This window comes from Macrobrachium rosenbergii, chromosome 50 (assembly GCF_040412425.1).
Source record: "Macrobrachium rosenbergii isolate ZJJX-2024 chromosome 50, ASM4041242v1, whole genome shotgun sequence".
Classification (NCBI taxonomy): Eukaryota; Metazoa; Arthropoda; class Malacostraca; order Decapoda; family Palaemonidae; genus Macrobrachium; species Macrobrachium rosenbergii.
In genome coordinates this window covers 19,640,001-19,661,158 of record NC_089790.1, presented here as the reverse complement: position 1 = coordinate 19,661,158, position 21,158 = coordinate 19,640,001, and the positions used below count along the sequence as shown (strand labels likewise).

The window sequence follows — 21,158 nt, the reverse complement described above, 5'->3', positions numbered from 1 at the left end:
GACTGTAAATATATATATTTTTAAAATACAACTTTGTTATCCAATAACGAAGCATCAATTTGGTTAGAAAGACGATATTGCGTTCCTCCTACACAAACAGCGACACCTCACAGCACTTTCTGAACTAATCCCGAAACGGTGGCGCGTTTAACTGCTGCTGCCGCCACTAAACACAGAACCGTCCCCACAAAGAACGGGGCGTTCTTTACAGCTCCCGTAAACTTCACCTGCAGACACAACCAAACGAGATGAATCGAGGGCGATATTCCTCCTCCTCTTTCTCCTCCTCTTCCAAACAAGACGAACAAAGGAAGGTGGAGGAGGGAAAGAACTAGACGGAAAACGGGGGGCGGCATTCGACGTGTCACGAGGAATAAGAATTCACTGGAACGCCAATACTTCCCTTTCTCCATTACCGCCTTCTTCTCTCCTTTTTTCTCTCTCTCTCTCTCTCTCTCTCTCTCTCTCTCTCTCTCTCTCTCCGCTATGGACACGCTTTGATCTCAAAGCGATGAAGGGTGAAGGAGGGAAGGTGGGGGAGGGAGGGAGGGAGGGAGGGAAGGGAAGACATGCGCTCGAAACCATCGATGACTTCAGCGTTCATTTGCCTTGTTGAGTCGATGACGCAATCGAAGATTAGGCCGAGTTGGGATGGAGAGATCCGGAGATGGTCAGAGCCCAATAATTCACCGCTAGAGGGACATCCCATTTTCTCCTCCTCCTCCTCCCCCCCCTCTCTCTCTCTCTCTCTCTCTCTCTCTCTCTCTCCCAAATACTTCTAGCCCGTAATCCTTCACTTAGGGAAGAGAGATGTTTCTCGCTCTACAGTAATCTCGGCGAAAACCTTTAGTCTGATGAGGAAATAAAATTCAGGAATCTTAACTTTTGTAATTTACATTTACAGCGTAAGCTCAAACGGCCCACAACGGAAGGTGCGGGCTAGACACTGAAATTCTTCGGGGGGTGGGGAAAAAAAGAAAAGAAAAAGACGAAGTGTCTTAAACCTCGGAAAAATGGGGCCATTTCTTAGCCTCACGCGCGGCGGCGGCGGCGGCGCCTCGCATACACTCCCAACGAGAGAAATTGGGATGTGCCTGTGGTAACAGGCCCGCCCAAGTGCCACTATGGTGCTGTCGCCCGGCGTCACTGACACACCTACACTGGAGGCGAGGCGTGATTTCGTGGGGAACGCCGCTCTACCACCTCCCCCTGGCAAGTCGGAGAGCCACCAAACACAGGCACTAAAATTAGCCAAGACCTCTGTCATCATTATGGAGGGGGAGCTCCGATGAAAGGCCGGTGGGGGGGGGGGGAGAAGACCAAGGTAGGGTGGGGGAGGGGAAGGTTACCTACAGTGAGAGGGAAAAGAAGGTAAAAGAAGGTATGAAAAAATGGTCCCTCTCCAGACGCCTCGGGGTTTTCAGAACGGCCCTACAGTAACACATAAACCTCACCCCGGGGCGCACATCTGCCAAATTTCCCAAACCAAGAAAAACAGGAGGGAGAAAAATTCTTGTTTATACGGGGCCGTCTCATCCTCAGATCTGTTTAGGCACGCTTCTCGTTCATAATGTTCGACGTATGGAAAAACTGGTCGATGACGTTAAAAGGGAAAGAGTTAGAAACAGGCTAAGAGCAGTTCATAGTAACAAAACAAAGGAAAGATTTTGAAGTCTTGGATATTGCAATCACGCCAATTATTTACAACCTTCTCGTGTACAGAGAATAAAGACTGTTTCTCTCAACCAAAGTATGAACACTGGTCAATTATTATCCAATATTAACGTGGACGAGGAAAGAATTATAAGGAAAACTGAGAAGACTCAATACAGAATGAACTCACCGGGTGCAGCCACCCTACTGAAGAGAGGCTCTACTTCCTTTTTATACTTTTCCCCTTTTGTAATATTAACAGCATGAAAGGTCGAGGGAAAAATGTACATGTGATTCACATTTCATTCACTTATGAAAATTTTCAGTTAAAACCCAGAATAGATAAACTCACAAGCAAAAATCCCAAATTCCCATATATCAAAAGAGGCCTCCAGAGGGTGACGTCATCACAAACAACCAAGAGAACCTGAATGCCCATTAATGAAGGACGCCGACAGCAGGGAGCCTTCTTGCGGGCACTGGTTAATGCTTAACAAGGGAGACAAACTCGGGAAACAATAATAATCATGAAGACGACAGAGAGAGAGAGAGAGAGAGAGAGAGAGAGAGAGAGAGAGAGAGAGAGAGAGTTTTTCGACTTGATGCACATACACCGCACGTCTTCTAGTACAATCAGTCATATTGCCCTGAATATCTGGTTCAAATCTCTGTTACAAGTAGTTTACAAATGATATCTGCATCAGGAGAAATAAAAAAAAAAAACTATCAGACCCCTTATTTACACTATTTGCATCAGAATCGAAAACACGATACAAATGTTTACAAAGAAAATCTCTCATTGACCAAGGGCACACACATTCATATGGAGCAAACCTAACGCCAACAATTGGAATAGAATTGGAATTTAAAATTTAGGCCAAAGATGGGGCACTAGGACCTATGAGGTCATTCACCGCTGAAAATAATGTTGAATCAGTTGTTGGGAGAGGGTGGAAAGTAAGATGGAAGACAGAGAATATGAACGGAGGTACAGTACAAGGAATAAAAAGGGGTTGCCGCTAGTGGCCGAAGAGACGCTGCAAAGAGCCTTAAGTAATGCGTACAGTGCACCGTGTGAGATGCACTGACGGATCTACCCCCTTTAGGAGGCAAAAGGAAAATAACTTCTCAAAAAAGTTTCTGAAGAAATGAAAGTTCTTTCGTGGAGAGAAAAGACATTCAACCAAATAAAAACCTTATTCCCGCGATGCAAACATCAATAAATACAAAGTTAAGTATGACGTGTCTCGAGGCCCTTTATCTAAGACGCAATTTTCGGTGGGCAAAAACCTCCTACTAAAAACACCTTTCCTTTCCTTCCTTTCTTTTCCTTTCCCAAGGAGAGAAAATATCTGGGGAGTGAAAAGGGAAAGTTTATCGCGGGCGGAAATGGACGAAATTGCGCCCCTCTCGGTTGCTCTCTCCTGCTTCTTCCGACAGACGATTACTTCTTGGGGAAGTTCTTCTTCCACCTGATACACGACGCACTCTTGGGGAAGAGAGAGAGAGAGAGAGAGAGAGAGAGAGAGAGAGAGAGAGAGAGAGAGAGAGAGAGAGAGAGATTTCAACTTGGTGCCATACATCGTACTCTTGGAGAGAGAGAGAGAGAGAGAGAGAGAGAGAGAGTAGTGTTTCGTCTTGATGTACATACATCGCACTCTAGAGAGAGAGAGAGAGAGAGAGAGAGAGAGAGAGAGAGAGAGAGAGAGATGGCAAAATCTGAGTCCGATATATATATATATATATATATATATATATATATATATATATATATATATATATATACATACACAAAAAAATATAACCAAATACATTATGATCTCTCGTTCTTAACGAACGAACAAACCTCTTTATCTAACTGATATTTTAACAACCGCAAAAAACCCAAACATCAGTGATATCAAAAAAATCAACAACAAAAATGCAATTGAAATGGCAAACATGCCAGCCTTAGCGATAACGTTAATCGTAAATAGCGCAGTAACTCATTTATGACCCGTGAACTAAATGCCCATGCAAATGTGATGCATCTAAATGGGTATGATGCCAAACAAGTTTGATGGGCATGGTGATTTGGCAGAGTTTCCAGATACCTCTTTTGATGATGATTCCTGATTATTTTAGAGACGTATTAGTTGTGTAAATACTAAGTAGGAATATATATATATATATATATATATATATATATATATATATATATATATATGTATCGGAAAATATATATGACTATGATAATAATTATAAAAGATAAAAATATTTACAAGAATCCAAACATTATATATATATATATATATATATATATACATATACATATATATATATATATATATATATATATATATATATATATATATATATATATATATATATATATATATTAAAAGGAGAAATCCGAGTGATTTTAAGCAACGTTGATTCCACAAGGCCGGTCCCTTATTTATTTTTAAAAAGTCAGGAGGAAAATGGGTGAGGGCAAACAACGACTGCTCCACGGGTCACCTTACGTCCCTTGAATTCCTCCTCCTCCTCCCCCTCCCCCTCCCAAGGAAAAAGGGTGAGGGCCAATAACGACCCCTCCGAGGGTCACCTTACGTCCCTTAAATTCTTCTTCTTCTTCTTCTTCTTCTCCTTCTCTCACGGCCCATAGCGAAAATCCCAAGATGCGCGCAAACTGTTTAGTTGAAACTCAGACAAGCTCGAAGGAGGATAGGCGGTGTTTGCGTTATGCAAATGAAGCTACAGAACTACTACGCAGAATTAAAAAAAAAAAACTTTACGTTTAATAACCTAGTACAAAATACACACGTAAATATAGACGTATGAGCATACATTGCTGTTCAGGTATACAGTTAAGTATAGCTTAGTTTAACCAGACCACTGAGCTGATTAACAGCTCTCCTAGAGAGGGCTGGCCCGAAGGATTAGACTTATTTCACGTGGCTAAGAACCAATTGGTTACCTAGTAACGGGACCTACAGCTTATTGTGGAATCCGAACCACATTATACCGAGAAATGAATTTCTATCACCAGAAATAAATTCCTCTAATTCTTCATTGGCCGACCGGAGAATCGAACGCGGACCCAGCACAGTGCTAGCCGAGAACGATATCGACCGGTCCAATGAGGAACTCAAGGTATACAGTGTGTATACATAGTATAATATATTCACAGCAATCCAGATCATTAGAAAAAAATGAAAATACAAACAGAAATTACCAGAATCACATACTGAGAACCACCACTAACACTCTCAGACCGAACCATACTGAGAATCACCACTTAAACTCTTAGACCAAAGCATAAAACCAACATCAAGGATACCTCCAAAAATAGCGCATTAATTAGAAAATAGTTCCCTTTCACGGGCGCCATTAACCCAGCGCCCACTGTCGAAATTTACTTAACTGACTGTGAGTGGCAATTCCCATTAAATGGACGCTGTATCCTAAAACTCTTACGAGCATAAACATAAGAAGAGCCTGTTTTGTAAAAACATTTAAGTATAATGCGAACGTTAAGTGGTCATCACACTTCAAGAATACAAAGGTATTTAGAGTTGCCATGTCACTACCGTTCGTTCAGTGATCTATCGGGACAGTCAGTACGTGGAATGGTGACCGATAGAGAATGGCGAGCGATGACACAATCATTACAATGCCTTGTATAAAGGTCTCTCGATCAGCGAAGAGAAGCAATGTTAAGTCTTGTGAGTATCTGGGTGGTAATAATAATAATAATAATAATAATAATAATAATAATAATAATAATAATAATAATAATAATAATAATAATAATCTCGGAAAAGCTAACCCAGGAAGACAAGATGACGTTTAACGGGGGTGACAAGGGGGCAAGGGGGGAGAGAGAGAGAGAGAGAGAGAGACTAACATATACATATACTGTATATATATATAATATACATATATACAGTACATATACATACACACACACATTATATATATATATATATATATATATATATATATATATATATCATCATATGCGAAAGAGAGAGAGAGAGAGAGAGAGAGAGAGAGAGAGAGAGAGAGAGAGAGAGGTGGGGGACCCCCACCACGATAAATGGCTTGTGTTTCGGCGGAGAACAGTTGAAAAAGGAATTTCCCCGAAGACCGCGGTTGCCGGGGGCATAATAAATCAACCTCTCGATTTTCATCTCGTTTTAATTTGTATGATGCAAACTGCTTCTTTTATTATCTCTCTCTCTCTCTCTCTCTCTCTCTCTCTCTCTCTCTCTCCCTCGGGAAAATGATTTTTTTAATATTACTCGGACTATGTCGCAGGGAGTATCTGAATTGAAAAGATCTAAGGAAAAAGATTTTGAAATGCATTGTATGTATGCATTTATATATATATATATATATATATATATATATATATATATATATATATATATATATATATATATATATATATATATATATATATACACACATACATACATACATACATATATAATCTTTCTCAACACAAAGTACGTTTGTACTACATGATGACAGTGAGGCACTTAATTTTGTATCAGTTAAAGGATGATGTCCAATATATCCTTTACGTGTTGCACATACAGATACCTAACAGAGGTAAGCTATATTTTCCCTACATCTATAAGACACTTTCCACCTGCAGTTTGTTTAAAGGAAAAACCCACCTGGACCTGAGCACAAAGAAAAAACTAACATGTTTGGGTTTTCAGATAAGCGTAGAACTCAATGAGGTCGATGAAAGTTCATGATTCATTTCATAGGAATCCCATAAACATTTCTCAAGGATGGGAGAGGTTTTAGAAGCAGATTAACTTGTTCTTAGCGAAAGGATTATCTTAAAAATCCTCAGGAACGCTCCTCACCTGTCAATTAGCGGGACGCTGCTGGCGCAGGCGCGGTACTTCGCCAGAGGTACGAGATTCGAAGATAAAGGGAATTGAGTATTGTCTCTTTTCACGTGGGAACTACAAGCTCGTTTGGGAGAATGGCCCTGACAATAAATCCTCCAATCTTTAATAATATATCCTCCAATCCTTAGGAATAAATCCCCCAAATACTTGGTAGCATGTCTTCCTATCCTTGACAATCATTCCTCCAATCCTTGACGATAAACTTTCCAATCCTTGATAACATATCCCCTAATGCTAGATAATATATCTTCCCATGCTAGATATTATATCCTCCAATCCTTGGAAATAAATTCTACAATCCCTGACAATACATCCTCCAACCCTTCACAATCAATCCTACAATCCTTGAGAATAAATCCTCCAATTCTTGAAAATATATCCTCCAATCCTAGATAATATATCTTTCAATCCTTGGATATAAATTCTCCAATTCCAGACAATACAATGAATCCTCCAATCCTTGGGAATAAATCCTCAAATTTTTTATAATATATCTTCCAATCCTAGACTACATATCCTCCACTCCTTGGTAATAAATCCTCAAATTCTTGATAACATATCCTCCAATCCTAGCTTATAGCCTTCAGTCGTTGAGAATAAATCCTCCAATTCTAGATAATATATCCTCTAATCCTTGGGAATAAATCCTCCAATTCTTGATAACATATCCTGCAATCCTAGATAATAAATCCTCCAGTCCTTGATAGCAAATCCCTCAATATTTGACAAAAAATTATCGAATCCTAGCTAACACATTTTCCAGAGATTAACAATAAACCCTCCAATCCTTGGCAATCAATCCTCTAATCAAGAAATGTGTAAAGGATGAACGAAAGTCATAACAGGTCTCTTTTCAGTGAGAGAGAGAGAGAGAGAGAGAGAGAGAGAGAGAGAGAGAGAGAGAGATTTTTAACAATTCAATATTTTATGTGGTTTCATGCAAAGAACTATTATTTTTTGTTTTACGTCAGAGAAAAAAAAATAACAGGTCACGCGAAGAAACAAAATACTTCTCCGGAGATTAATGATAAAAAAGAGGCTTTTAGGAATATTAATACCTTAAAAATAACAGATTACCATATAGCGTGTAAATATATATATATATATATATATATATATATATATATATATATATTTTTTATATAATAAAAAAACATGACATACGCACACTTGCTAACGTTCCCACAACAAGGAAATCTTTTTATGATAATATGCAAAGTGTCCGCATATATATATATATATTTTTTTCTGTGTAACAACGATAATTTACTAAGAATAAACTCAGCGGCTTGTATTACCGTCGTCCAGCCACTAATCCGAACTTCAGAACGGTACGTCACCGATATTTCTGACGGTACAGGTACGTTACTACTATTATAATATTCCTTATAGACTACCCAGCAGTTTACCCTTTTCCGGCGCTAATATTAATATATTTCTTATAAGCTACCCAGCATTTTATGCATTTTCAAGCATTTATCAAAAAAAGGAATCGCGAGTTTCACCATCCGAAAATACCCAATATTTCATTATGATTTCGTCAATCAAAACCAGAAAAGACAGTAGTAGTAGTAGTAGTAGTAGTAGTAGTAGTAGTAGTAGCAGTAGTAGTAGTAGTAGTAGTAGTAGTAGTAGAAGAGAGCATCTGCCTTTGAAACGGCCCCCGTTGACAAATTCAACGTTAGAGTAAGGATATCTAAAGAGACAGGATTTTAAAAAAGGCAGACCTTGCACATAACGGGAAAGCATTCTAACGGATGATGAAGATGCTTGAAAAAGTGAATGCAAAACTAGCCTTCTACAGGATATATATATATATATATATATATATATATATATATATATATATATATATATATATATATATATATATATATATATATATATATATATATATATATATATATATATATATAACAACGGAGCCATCTACCTGAAGAAGAGCTCCCCTCTTCAGACGCTTGAGCTTATTTCTTCAAGGGCCTTCAAGCACCGCCTGGCGATGTGCTGCTCTACTTGAAACTTCGTAAACTAGCGTTCAAATTGCATATCTTGCGTTCACTTCGGTTTAATTCGTTCTTTAAAAAGGGCATATTAATTTGGAAAAGGAGTCATACAATACGATACTGCCGAAAGGGACCTGGGGCGCCTTGTGCTAATCAAAACAATGTAACATCTAAATATGTTTCAAGGAGAGTGACGCGAATTTTAAAACATTTTAAAGAATATATCAAATCGTGAGTCAGTATTCACACAGCGTTTATTGCGGTTTAATTCGCTTTTTAAAACGGCACGACGGTTTGGAAAACGAGGAACACTTATCATAATGCCGAAAGGGACCGAGACGCCTTGTGCTAATCAAGACAACGTAACGTCTAAATATACTTCACGGACTGTGACGCGAATTTAATACACCTTTAAAAATATACCAAATCATGATGTAATAACCACAAAGACAATTCCGGCAACAGTCAACTTCACCCTAGATGGAATGAGAAGAGAGGATTAAATCAGCCACAAGAGATTTGTCATTAAATCCTATGAGAGTTAAAGAAAGAATTATATAAACTTTTTCTGTCCGAACTTCCCGTTTTCCCTCGCGTGTCCGAGTGGTTCTTCTCACTCCCACCAGAGGGCCGATAGATCTCTTTACAATGGGTAAGCAAAATGCTTATGCCGTTACGCCCCCTCGTTTCTGAAGATAGAGGTCCGCTGGATACGACCTATAAAGTTATAATACTGGGGGGGGGGGGGGGGAAGGCGGAGGAGGAGGACAAATCTGGGTCAGAAGAAACTACGATGAAAACAGGGATGGCTATAGAAAGTGAGGCAATAAAGAAAAGAAATCTTGAAAATAAGATGAAGGATCGAATAAGATAAGAGACATGGTATATATATACATGTATATATATATATATATATATATATATATATATATATATATATATATATATATATATATATATATATATATATATATACTTATATTATACATGATGCATATTTGAGCTGACAGGTGGAGAGTCGCTTTCATCCAATGTATCAACCTCAAAAGGCATGAATTCGAATCTCTCTGTTCACAGTTGAATGGATAAAGATGTCATCCATGTATCATCACAAAAAGGTATAGGTTCGAATCCTTCTTGATAGATGAGTGGATAGGGTAACGGTTTTTCGTTGGGGTATCACACTTGCGTAAATTTCTATGGGTGTAAGTTGTTCCCAAGGCACAGTGAATTCGTTATTGATGTGTTTTATGTGGCTTAACATTTATGTACGTATGCAGACACACATAAACATACATACCAAAATCTAATATTAATTAAACTAGTAGACATAAATATGTGTTCCGAGTACATTTCACTACTTTGTGTAAATAGACAATGACTTCATGAGAGAGAGAGAGAGAGAGAGAGAGAGAGAGAGAGAGAGAGAGAGAGAGAGAGAGAGAGAGAGAGAGACTCTCTCCAGCTTTCCTTTCAAGGATAACCTATTAGGAGGAGGAGGAGGAGGTCCCAGCTTTCGCAAAAAAAAAAAAAAAAAAAAAAACTCTCGAGAGCGATGCATGCCATTGGAGTGCCCGTCGTCAGCTGAAGTGGCACTGGGGAGTGCCACTCGACAGGGCCATGAAATATGAAATAAACCCGAAAGAAAACGAGGCGAAATTGCCCCAGGGATGAGGCGGCGGGTCTGTCAAGATGCAGAAGAGAAGTCGATGAAATTCCGAGATTTCGCTGCATTACAAAAAAAATTCGGGTGTCAATTCGTCTCCCAATACGGTTCAGGAGAGAGAGAGAGAGAGAGAGAGAGAGAGAGAGAGAGAGAGAGAGAGAGAGAGAGAGAGAGAGAGAGAGGCAATAGCGGTGACTTAACTGTCTGCTATCAAGAGTGAATCTTTTTTACAAATGTACACAAAAAGTCAGGAATAGAGAGAGAGAGAGAGAGAGAGAGAGAGAGAGAGAGAGAGAGAGAGAGAGAGAGAGAGAGAGAGAGAGAGAGAGGCAGTTTTGGTGACTTAGTTGACTGCCTCTTATCAAATTTCCTTGAATGAATCTTTTTGAACATGTATAAAAACACCAAAATGAGAGAGAGAGAGAGAGAGAGAGAGAGAGAGAGAGAGAGAGAGAGAGAGAGAGAGAGAGAGAGAGAGAGAGAGAGAGTGGCAATTGCGGTGACTTAACTAACTGTCTCTTATCATGAGTGAATCTTTTTACAAATGTATACAAAAAAAGTCAGGAAACGAGAGAGAGAGAGAGAGAGAGAGAGAGAGAGAGAGAGAGAGAGAGAGAGAGAGAGAGAGAGAGAGAGAGAGAGTACTAGTTGCGGTGACCTGATTAATTCCTGGTATCAAATTTTCTTGAATAAAAGCTTTTGCAAATGTATAACAATATCAGGATGTGTGAGAGAGAGAGAGAGAGTCAGTCTCGAACTCGCTCATTAATTAGTGCCTGCTCTTTCAAAAGAAAAATAAGAGAGTTTTTCCTAGTTAACAAACACGCATGCAAAACATACCACTCAGAATGACTGAAAGGAAAATCAATAAGCTACAATCTACGCAAGCACAGACGGACATACGGAGGTCTGGTCCCCGCCCCCCTCCCCAAAAGGGCATCTTCGAAGGGATGAATCATGAATTGCAAATGTATAAAACAAATATCAGTGAGAGAGAGAGAGAGAGAGAGAGAGAGAGAGAGAGAGAGAGAGAGAGAGAGAGAGAGAGAGAGAGAGAGAGAGATTGCTTCCTTCCCTGAATGACCTGTATACTACTCGATCACTCAGCTGGCGATGAATATCGTCCAATTAAGGCCCAAAAGGGTGCCTTATTGGCTGAATCCGACGCCCAAGGGAATCTTGAGGGAGAATTCCAAGTAAATTCTCTCTCCCTCTCTCTCTCTCTCTCTCTCTCTCTCTCTCTCTCTCTCATCCTGATGTTTTTTTGATACATTTGCAAAAAATATTCATTCGATAAAACATGTCACCACAACTGCTACTTTCTGTCTGTCTGTCTGTCTCTCTCTCTCTCTCTCTCTCTCTCTCTCTCTCTCTCTCTCTCTCTCTCTCTCTCTCTCCGAGTTTAAGGAGAATGGCACACGGATGAAATAAGTTAGAATAGTGCTAAAGAATAACGATTACGAGGAATCACATGTGATTGGAAGAATTATGGAGAGAGAGAGAGAGAGAGAGAGAGAGAGAGAGAGAGAGAGAGAGAGAGAGAGAGAGAGAGAGAGAGAGCACCTCATTATTTCCATAGCTCTGAGATCTCTATTGTACAGAATCTGGGCACTGAAGTCTATGGAAGCGTGTTGGACGATTGAGCGTAATTTGAAGATAATAATAAACATCATTATTATAATCCACAATGAGCTCACTTTATTGAAAGAAAAAGGGTCATTAACCTAACTACCAAGCTTCAGTCTAAAGGCGTCTCCAAATGCTGTTAACCTCTAAGTCTTGAGCAAATTTTTTTTCTCTGTGATGAGGCTGCTGGCCCCATACCACACGACGAGCTGCTTTGATTCACCTCATTCGATTAAATACCAGGCACTTTCCTCAATCACATACCAGTTCTTATTCCTTGCTTAAGCGATCACAGCGAGAACATAGTGTCTCGAAGCGCCCAGACTAAAATGTGTTTGCTTCCTTCGCGAGTTAAATCCATACATTCTCGGTTGTTAGGCAAGCTCTCAACACTGGAGGGGTGGGTTGAGCTCTCGGTTAGCACGCTGTTGGCCCAGCGTTCGACTCTCCGACCGGCCAATGAAGAATTAGAGGAATTTATTTCTGGTGATAGAAATTCATTTCTCGTCATAATGTGGTTCGGATTCCACAATAAGCTGTAGGTCCCGTTGCTAGGTAACCACTTGGTTCTTAGCCACGTAAGATAAATCTAATCCTTCGGGCCAGCCCTAGGAGAGCTGTTAATCAGCTCAGTGGTCTGATTAAACTAAGATATACTTAACTTTTTCAACACACTAGTGACTATTATTATATGCTGTGTGCATGTGGGAGGGGTTAAACTTGTCTATGATACACAAATGTAGAAGTAAACAACAAAATGTAAATAAATGAGAATTAACTGCAGTTATTACATGGGGTTCTTTAAGTACTAGGCTCGAATTCATGATGTAAACGTAATTTCTCTCTACGATAAGAAATGCCTTATTCTGTCTCTACTGGACACTAACTGAACAGAAGAGAGAGAGAGAGAGAGAGAGAGAGAGAGAGAGAGAGAGAGAGAGAGAGAGAGAGAGAGAGAGAGAGAGAGAGAGAGAGAGAGCCAGTGCGAGGGCCATCACTCACCAACTTTACCTGAACTTTCCACGGATCGATGTGGCCTAAAACTTGACCACATGTTTTACACTGAATGATGACCTCTCTCTCTCTCTCTCTCTCTCTCTCTCTCTCTCTCTCATTCATTAATACGAAAGTACTACAAAATTATAATGATTTACCATAAAATAATCCACTGTAACACTAAACCTTACAATATAGTCTTCAATTCATAATAAATGTAAACAGGGATAAATACAGGATAAATACAATTCCTGTATTGTTCCACAAAAACTGTAATGTTACATAAAAAAAAGTCCAAAACGTACTAGGAATCAATACAATTCCTGTATTGTTCCACAAACAAAGTCCAAAAATAAACAGGAATCAAGTACAATTCCTGTATTGTTCCACAAAAACGTCCAAAACGTTACATGGTCCTCAAGTACTCGTTGGGGCACTGTGTACGTGTTTGTGTGTCCAGCAGAGTCCAAGGAGCGGAGACAAGGACACTAGAATCTGGCTTCAAAAATACGAGAAGCTAATTATGGGAATAACAGACACGAGTGTTTACGGGTGGCGGGATTCCACGGAAGGAGAGAAGTTGGTAAGACTCTTGGTTGTGAGGTTATTTAAAAGATGAATGATGAAAAAAAATGAATGAATACATGAAAAGGAAAGATTTGAATGTATACAAAAGAAAGTAGTGCATATAAAGGAAAGATAAAGCAGGATTCAATCAGAGGATGAGATGCATTTATTTAAAGGGAAATGAATGATATAAATAAAGTATCTGCAGGCCGCGGGAGGATTTGGTGACTTTAATAGGTGCAAGGAATCGCATGAACAAAACAGAAAAATTAAACTTCACAATTCAATAAGAAAATCTAAATTTAACATAACTACGGATACACGGAAACGAGCATAAAATATAAGAATAATCAAAAGCAATATGTCTAAGAGATATAATAAAATCAAAGCACGAAAAAGACAAGTATAACCCTCCTAAATGCCATAGTGCCCTTGTTCTTGACCAACGCCATTACACCCAAAAACGTCACAACCTTCGGCAAGCAATAAGTGTCAAACTGGACCTTAAAAGACCCAAGCAAATAAGAGTCTCAGGTAACCTGACCATTTATAGTAGAAGACGAATCTCTTTCTCTCTCTCTCTCTCTCTCTCTCTCTCTCTCTCTCCAAACAAAACAGTCGCTACTGTCAGGGGTTGGTGTACGAGAAGTGACAGGAGTGGACGTGGTATCTTAATGAAAGGAGAGACTCACGAGGTTCGTTTGTTTTCAAAGGGAAATCGAAGGAGAGTGTTGCATACTTGGATGAATTGGGACTGACTAGTGATTTGCTGTTAGGCACAGATTCTACAGCTTTGTAAAAGTTTCAGTGTATATGAATGAAAGCTTCGTTTACTGAAAAAGAACAAAGATGGCTCCTTGGAGCCAACATGAGCAACTTACCACTAAGCAGACGTGAAACCAAATTACAATAGTCTCCGCACACCTCAAAACAACCAGTGAATATCAATATCAATTCCCATTTAATGAGAGTCAGCCGACCACTACGAAGGCTCTTTGGCCAATCGCATCCGTAACACAGATGGGGATTCACTGTCTCGCTTCTTCATAAAAAAAAAGAAAAAAAAAAAGACGGACGAGGGGAGAAAGAGGGAACGAGGGTTTTCCTGCCCAATCAGTCTTTCATCTCCCCTCTTGACCTACTGCCTGGTCTTAGTCTCCCCTCTCCCATACCTCCCCCCCTTTCAAAATCAAAGCCCTCTGAATCCCCCTCGGCAAAAATAACCAACTTTCCCCCCAAAAAAGTATGATCGACGTCAATTACTTCCCGAGGAAAGGTTAACTGACCTCCTCCTCCTCCTCCCCCTCCTTTCTCACGGAAGAAAATATTGTTGTCCGAAATATTGACGTAACGAAGGAGGAGGTTTATAAGAGGTTTCTGAGGGTGGCGTGTATCTTAAGACTTCTAATATTATACAACTCATTATCGCGTGCTTGCGCGCGAGATTCGGGCGAGGAAAGGGCCAACATGGGCTTCACTAGCTTATTTCCTTTTAAATTCAGTGATTCTTCTGACCTTAGCAGTGAATTAGGTAACTAGTCGCTGGTCGACTACTGTGCGATTTTACAGCGGTGAAGACAGAGAGGTAAAACCCTCAGTCTACCAGGATGAAATTATCATATAAAAGATATTCTCTCCATCTCTTGCACACACACACACACACACACACACACACATATATATATATATATATATATATATATATATATATATATATATATATATATATATATATATATACACATTCCTTCGTGAAACTACATAAATAATTAAGTTCATGTCTACATAAAAAATGAATTCAAGGTTAAGCATATTTTGTAGCCTTAATTATACAGAAACAATATCATACACTACGATGCCAAATAAACAATGACCTAACAATAGGGATAACCAATCATAGAGCCACAACGACCTAACAATAGGGATAACCAATCACAGAGCCTTTAAATAAACAAACGCACACCTACACACACACACATATACACACACACACGTTCATTAAAGTGAAACAAACTTAGCTGACACGACCACAAACGCGAGATGCGTCTGTGAGGACGATAGAAAAAAAAAAAAACCCTCCCGAACTCTTCCTGACCTTTGCTGACCCGTAAGTGGGCAGAGAGGAAAAAAGGTCAACTCGGACACGCCGATTAACTCTTTATCCGCAATCGGATTCAGTTGGGTTTGGGATCCGGGCGGAAACTGTACCTGTTCTTTATTTTATTTCATTTCATGTTGTTATTTTTAGGTCTGGCTTCTTCTACATTACTGTCTTAATAGCGTGGTTGAGGTTATATATATATATATATATATATATATATATATATATATATATATATATATATATATATATATATATATATATATATATATATATGTGTGTGTGTGTGTGTGTGTGTGTGTGTGTGTGTATATATATATATATATATATATATATATATATATATATATACATATATACACATATACACACACATATATATATATCTATATGTGTATGTATATGTGTATATATTTTTTTCACACATATATATATGCATATATACATATATATAATTATGAAATCAGACAAGATGCCGAATGAGCCTGAACAAACAAATGGAACTGAAAGCGTCCTGAAAAAATGGAAAAAGACTTCCATAGAATCATGTCAACTAATTTTTTTATACATATATACATTCATTACTAAGGCACATCTATTAACAGTATAAACGGGGTTCTTCATTTTGGAAAACATGAGTGAAAACTACTAAAACCTTCACGAGAGAGAGAGAGAGAGAGAGAGAGAGAGAGAGAGAGAGAGAGAGAGAGAGAGAGAGAGAGAGAGAGAGACCTAATCCACATAAATAACGGTAATAAACATGTCAGACAAAGCCTTTCTAACCCTTATTAGCAATAACTTGAGCCTAAGGAGCCATAACCTCCTTATTAACAAGATCAAGGGATGGCATCATTCAGAGAGAGAGAGAGAGAGAGAGAGAGAGAGAGAGAGAGAGAGAGAGAGAGAGAGAGAGAATTAGCAAATGATTACAAGGGCGTCATAAAGAAGATGAAGATTCTGAAAGATCGCGCGAAAGAATTAGATGAGAAATGAGGCTTTTCTCAGAATCTGCTGGATGGTGCTACTCATGCACGAGAGGAGGAGGAGGAGGAGGAGGAGGAGGAGGAGGAGGAGGAGGAGGAGGAGGAGGAGGAGGAGGAGGAGGAGGCTACAAGCAAAAACATAAATATAAAAAGATATCTCTCTCAAAGAGACTGCTAATGAAGGAAGTAGCGGGAGAGGGAAAGATACACAAAAGAGAGAGAGAGAGAGAGAGAGAGAGAGAGAGAGAGAGAGAGAGAAGCAACAACCTCCGCTCACTCTGTTTGATGAGCAAGACGGTAAGGAAAAGTTGGTGAAGGGTGAGTAATTGGTCTCTGGAACACTGCAAATGATCTTCGACGGTACAGGCGACGATCAACGGATGGAGAGAGAGAGAGAGAGAGAGAGAGAGAGAGAGAGAGAGAGAGAGAGAGAGAGAGAGAGAGCTAAAGGCAGGGCATTCAGAAACGTTGATAAAGCATTCGGGAAACATGACTTCAAAATCGTCAGAATTAGGTCCTTGGGTTATTGGTCTATCAACAACCTCTCAGGCAAAACTCACAATTTATCAAGTTGTAATGACATTTAGCTGTATTGTAATTTTGGGCTACAGCAGCTGAATCAGTGTGCACAAGATTCAGGACATTTGTTTTAGTTACAATTAGATTTGTGAAACCTTAGTATATATCTAAAATCTACTGGTCACTTTTTTCCAGATGCATAATAATCATTTGAATAACCACAATGCCCTCTTAACTTTTCGATATCCTCATTGTTTACAAACGATTTTCGTTACTAAGCGTAGATTCAAATGGAGAGAGAAACGAAGATATTCTGAAACGCGTGCGAGATTCGAACTCGCATCCGGGGTATCAGAAAAAGGCAACGTTAACTACCTGGTCACGAAGCAAGGTTTGCCGAGCGTAGATTACAAATGTACCATCTGCTGATACGATAAAACTTCTAGTTTCTGCAAATTTTGGATAGCTTTACCTAACCAAGACCAAACAAAAACTAATTCTTCATGAAGGGAACGTTGCAAAGGGCGGGGAAAACAGAAGAAATGAGAAGCAACGAAGCCTGAAAACAGCAGGAACTTCTTCAATGTAAGACGATGAGAGGATTCTGTTCTCCCAGCGTGCCAGTGACAATACCATTTTTAACATGTAAGGGAATAGAGATATAAGGCTTGTCAAGTGTCAGAAACCTACCAAACATTTTAAAAAGACGTTTTTCCTTTTCAAACTTACAAACGGTATAAAAGCCACAACAGAAAGTCTTTAATCAACCGACTTCAACAGCCACGATGATCTAATCTTCTTCCAGGAAATGTGAACGCCAAGCGAACACTAGTCTGGTTCTTGTGTTATCAAGCTGATACGACTATAACATATTGCCTAACATTTCCACTACCCCCTTCTCTCTCTCTCTCTCTCTCTCTCTCTCTCTCTCTCTCTCTCTCTCTCTCTCTCTCCTGCCACTAGAAGAGCTCGGGATATTATTAGAACAATGGAAAAAAAACCTTTAAAATTTAATTTTCATTCCACTCCTCTAGAATATAAATCAGTGGCCATATAACGCCACACCTTTTAACTTGTATTTTTCCCATTCTCTCAAGTGTTTTTTTTTCACACCCTCCAAATCAAAGGGCAGAGCAATAGCTAACTCGCCCCCACCCCTAAACCCCCCTCGGGCCTTTTGACACCCAATCACACCCGCTCTTAACCCGCACTAGAACCGCAAATAAATTGCCCGGGTTTGGAAAACAAAGTTGCAAAGAAAAATAACGAATATCGGAGGCTACATCTGCCGCTGGTGGCCCGATACCGGATACACAAAGGGGAAGCTGGAGAGAGAGAGAGAGAGAGAGAGAGAGAGAGAGAGAGAGAGAGAGAGAGAGAGAGAGAGAGAGAGAGAGAGCATTTTCCAGTAACAAAAATTACATTGAAAAACCCAGCGGAGGCATGAGAGAGAGAGAGAGAGAGAGAGAGAGAGAGAGAGAGAGAGAGAGAGAGAGAGAGAGAGAGAGAGAGAGAGAGAGAGAGAGAGCATTTCCAGTAACAAAATTGCATTGAAAAACGCAGCGGAGGCATGAGAGAGAGAGAGAGAGAGAGAGAGAGAGAGAGAGAGAGAGAGAGAGAGAGAGAGAGAGAGAGAGAGAGCATGTTCCAGGCCGCCACAATGGGAGAAAATAACTGAGGGATATTAAAAACGTCAAAAAAAAAAGAAAGAAAACACTTCAAGAGCAGTGTCCCATATTTTGTAATCCAATTTTCCTTCTATTTCGGGTCTATGGAAAGCGATTTCCACATGAAACCGTAAGGATTTTAGCTATTAATAAACTCTGATTTCCGATACCCAACGTACATATTTCACACTATTTCAAAACATTTCAAGCGCACACCAACAAGAACAGATGGACAAAGCCCATTCATCAATTATAAAAATGAATTAACAGCATACAGGATGCATCAAAATCTCTGCTTTTCGATGACTACCCAACATGAGGGTGATTTACTTCGGCTCATCAACGTGCTGTTACCACCCACAGTGCTGAATCTCATCAAAAGTTCTATCACTATAAACTCTGAGCGATTTCATTAACCTCCCGGATGATCTATGCCTTTAGAAAAGCTTGTTTCTGCAGCCTCTTGCTTCCTCAACTATAGCTCAGCAAGACAAAGGCAATCTAGCGACTGCTAAATGTATCGTCTAAAGACTGATAAATACGAAAAAGCTATAGACTGCTAAAAATGAAGAATCTAAAGACTGCTAAAAATGAAGAATCTAAAGACTGCTAAATATGAAGAATCTAAAGACTGCTAAATATGAAGAATCTAAAGACTGCTAAATATGAAGAATCTAAAGACTGCTAAAAATGACAAATCTAAAGACTGCTAAAAATGAAGAATCTAAAGACTGCTAACAATGAAGAATCTAAAGACTGCTAAAAATGACAAATCTAAAGACTGCTAAAAATGAAGAATCTAAAGACTGCTAACAATGAAGAATCTAAAGACTGCTAAAAATGACAAATCTAAAGACTGCTAAATACGAAAAATCTATAGACTGCTAAAAATGAAGAATCCAAAGACTGCTAAATATGAAGAATCTAAAGACTGCTAAAAATGACAAATCTAAAGACTGCTAAAAATGCCAAATCTAAATACTACTAAATGAAAATCTAAATAATGCTACATGAAGCAACAGGACAGAGAAAGCCACAGGTGAAGGGGACAGAATTAAGACGAAAGCCTGAAAGTAATCATAATTCACAAGAATTTTGATCTGTGTATTATCAGATGATCCAACAGAGTAACGTGTCAATACACGATTGAATTGCACTGCCTGGACATTACCAAATGGCACCCTTACGTGTAAAATAAATAAATAAAGAAAAAAAATGAATAAATATGAAGGAACGATGGTAAAAGTTCTGGAGTATAATATAAATAAACAAAATAAATAAATAAATTAATATTATGGTAAGAGGGTTAAAGTTCTAGAGCACAATAAGGTTCAGACAGCCTCAAGTGTAAAGGTACAGTTCTAAACAAGCCTGAAACAGACCTTCAGAAGAACCACAGGAGCATCACACAAGAGGTGTCCAGAGACCAAACTTGCCAAAAAGGGAACTTGAAGGCCAAAACAGATAATGACTTGAATCATGACACTTACGGGCTGCTCTATGAGCAAGAGCCCGTGCTGGCCTAAAGCCAGCCCAGTCAAAAAACAACAAAACGACTTGGATTAAACAAAGACAAAACAAGATGCTTGATTTTAAGGCAAGAGGAATAAATGGTCAGCTGACTTGTGCAAATCCCCGTCTAAAAGTCAGAAATATCACGGAAGATGTAATATCCTCTTAAGAAAGGGACACAGATGGACACATCACTATTTAAATTTCAGGGATACACAATACCTCAGACGCAGATGTGAAACCTACACCATCGCAACTCACTGTCAGATTACTCACTGTCACTGTGAGGATGAGTGAGTGCCACTCACCATCACACACCGTGTGCGAAATTCTCGCCGGGAAACGGAGAGTCATTTTTTTTTTTTTTTTTTTGAGAGAGAGAGAGAGAGCATTTCCAGTAACAAAAATTGCATTGAAAACGCAGAGAGAGAGAGAGAGAGAGAGAGAGAGAGAGAGAGAGAGAGAGAGAGAGAGAGAGAGAGAGAGAGACCCCTTTTACTAATTTTGCGAAAGAAAGAAAAAGAGCGAGAACAAGATTCTTTGCTTATATTAATCTTGAGAGAGAGAGAGAGAGAGAGAGAGAGAGAGAGAGAGAGAGAGAGAGAGAGAGAGGAAACGGAACAGGGCAAACTACCTGAGCGCATCATCATCATCCCCTCGCAAAGAAGAAAAGCAGAAGGAACACGAACACACACCAGGAGGAGTGTGGCATTAAAGGGGTAGTTCTAAAGACGGGGGGCGCCCGCGCGCCCGGCAGACCAGACCCAGCGCGCCCCAACTGGCTTTTGGAAATTTCGGGAACGGGCCTTGAACGAGCGGCCTACCCATCATCGTGTCTAACCCCTCCCCCGCCAACTTCCTTTTTTGCCCAGAGGAATTCAGGTGCAACATCTACCCTTCGTTCCTTCCTCCCTACTGAAAGCCTCGGGGCAAATCACAAATGTAAACA

The 21,158-nt window shown here is 39.5% G+C and overlaps 1 protein-coding gene across 50 annotated transcripts in view; it reads right to left on the bottom strand.

Annotated features, from left to right (window-relative positions):
- The window catches only part of Liprin-beta (liprin-beta), a 148,729-nt gene that overhangs the window by 57,936 nt on the left and 69,635 nt on the right, over nt 1–21,158 (bottom strand). The gene's annotated exons all lie outside the window — the stretch shown is intronic.